This window comes from Penaeus monodon, chromosome 7, assembly GCF_015228065.2.
Source record: "Penaeus monodon isolate SGIC_2016 chromosome 7, NSTDA_Pmon_1, whole genome shotgun sequence".
NCBI classification, from domain to species: domain Eukaryota; kingdom Metazoa; phylum Arthropoda; class Malacostraca; order Decapoda; family Penaeidae; genus Penaeus; species Penaeus monodon.
This window is the reverse complement of record NC_051392.1, coordinates 5,030,440-5,032,939: the sequence shown is the minus strand read 5'-3', so window position 1 is coordinate 5,032,939 and position 2,500 is coordinate 5,030,440. Positions and strand designations below refer to the sequence as shown.

The 2,500-nt window shown below is 44.5% G+C and overlaps 1 protein-coding gene across 3 annotated transcripts in view; it reads left to right on the top strand.

The window, feature by feature from the left end:
• Positions 1 to 2,500, top strand: part of LOC119574994 (thyroid hormone receptor beta-like) — a 21,731-nt gene that overhangs the window by 4,320 nt on the left and 14,911 nt on the right. The gene's annotated exons all lie outside the window — the stretch shown is intronic.

The following is a 2,500-nucleotide window of genomic DNA, read 5'->3' as shown; positions in this document are numbered from 1 at the left end:
CTATGTGACTGAAGAATGCATGGTAAATAACAAGCATGTTCAAGCGATATCCAAAGTATACACCGGGCCAGGAATTAGCCACGAAATTCTGGTGGAGCATCACGCAGTTGGCAGCCACCGCCGTGCACGATACTTTCATCCTTGTGTATTCCTCCCTGCCGAACACCAAGAATGGCAGCATGAGCGTGAGCAGCTATTTCGAGAAAGCCAAGAAGAAGCACGTTCTGCAGGAGCTTTACGAGGGAGGTTTCGACATCGGCAATTTCAAAGTCAGTCCGAAGAAGGCAGCCTTCTATGACCTTCAGGCTATACGTAAAATTCTCGACCACGTGGAGGCCAAACAAGAGCATAAGGAGCATCTGAACGCCTTCAGAAATTGGGTGAAAAAGCTCGTCTACGTGCGAAATGTCATGTGCCACCACAAGATGAGATCCACAACCATCCCCCAGTTAATGGAAGACCTGGAGGAAGTGAAGGACATTCTCTGGGAACTTTACAGCCTGGCGACGGAGATGTCGGGAGGGACAGAGGCAGACTTTGCCGAAGCCTTCGATCTCCTGCAGCAGGAATTAGACTACCTTGTCCCCCCTACTTCGATTGGTATTTGTCTCAGGTGTTCCAAAGAGCAGAAGATAAAGGGGAATGAGGGCAATAACGAAAATGGGAAGATGAAAGAAAGTGGACAGAACAAAGGGTATGGAAAGATCATAGAAAATGAACAGATGAAAGGTTATAGAACTGTCAAAGAAAACGAGAGTAAGGAAAATAGGAAACCCATAGAAAATGAGGCAGGCAAAGAAAACGGAATGGAATTGAAGGTTGAAAGAGACTCCAACAACTCAAGTGGTATCATTAACATCAAGACTAACGATGGAAATAAAAAGACATCCCTTCGCACTCAGCAGATGATAGCAGCACAGGAAGAAGAGAAAGAAGATGCAAGAGATAAAAATAGCAGCAGCGAGGAAGAAGTCCTATCGTCGTCAGAGGTCGCGAGTTCGAGCAGTTCTATCGAGGATTCTGAGTCAGACGCGTCTCTGCAAAACCAAAAAGAAGCTCGAGACATTTCAGCGGAGGAAGCAGATAAGAGCTGCAGCAGTGACGGCGGTAAAGCACGTGATGAAAACAGCAGAGAGGAGGTAAAAAGCAGTACAAACACCTTGCTTCATGAATCAGGGTCGAAACGGTCTCCTCAGAGCAGAAAAGATACATCAAGTATTTTCGCTACAGAGATAGATCAAGGCAATAAGAACTGCAGTAATGTCTCTGATGGTGGTATCATTAGACCTTATCACGGAAGGGAGCCAACTCTGATTTCCATTCAGCGGACAATGGTAACACAATATGAAAAGGGCAGAATAGATACAAGCATTAGCTGCGAGGTGCCGTTATCCGGAAAAGCTGATTGTTCGAACATTTTTCACAGAGATTCTCAAACAGACACATTCCAGCAAGGTGAAAGAGATATACCGGGTATTTCAGATGTAGAGGCAGCTGGTTATTGTTACAGCTACAGCAATCAGTATGGTAAAACGAGAGATAACAGCAGAATAGATACAAACAGTTGCAGCGAGGAGGTGCAAACATCTGGAAAAGCTGCTTGTTCGAACAGTTTTCAGCGAGATCCTCAAATAGACTCGTTCCAGCAAGGTGAAAGAGAGATACCGGGTATTTCTGGCGCAGAGATAGTTTATGACTGTGACAGCTGCAGCAGTGAGAACACTGAAACGAGAGAGAACAGCAGAACAGATACAGGCAGTAGCAGCGAGGAGGTGCCAAGATCCGGAAAAGCTGCTTGTTCGAACAGTTTTCAAGGAGATTCTCAAATAGACTCGTCCCAGCAAGGTGAAAGAGAGATACCGGGTATTTCTGGCGTAGAGACAGTTTGTGATTGTGACAGATGCAGCAGTGAGAGTGGCGAAACGAGAGATACAGCAGCAGAAGTGTCGACGAAGTACACTCCTTGCTGCAAGTCAAGAATACAGAACTTTCAAATAAAGATTCTGATGAAGCAGACACGTCCCGGGAAAACAAAGAAAATGGACCAGATACTTTACGTATCGATATACAGACAGACGATAGTTACAGCAGCTACGAAGTAAACCATGTAGACTACCTCCCTACATGGTATATGAACTCCATGGAATATTTTGAAGAGGAGGCATCGTCGCACGAATCTGCGTATTTTATAAATCCAATGAAATATTTGTTGATCCTGTCCTTATTTTCTCGATTTAGTCTCTTCTTGATCTGGAGGCTGTGTGAGGTGATGGCTGTCTTGTTCGTTTTGGTGTACAGTGGATTTCAGATTCTGATCTTCCTGTTGGCGAGTGTGGTCGTTCTGCTCAGGCATCTGCATCGCTGCGCAGTGTGATATCTGTCCCGTCGGGTATATCCAGTCTTTGAGAAGGTTGCTCGTATATATATGTATGGGTGTATATCTGTGTATAGTTGTGTGTGTGCATATATATATATATATATATATATATATATATATATA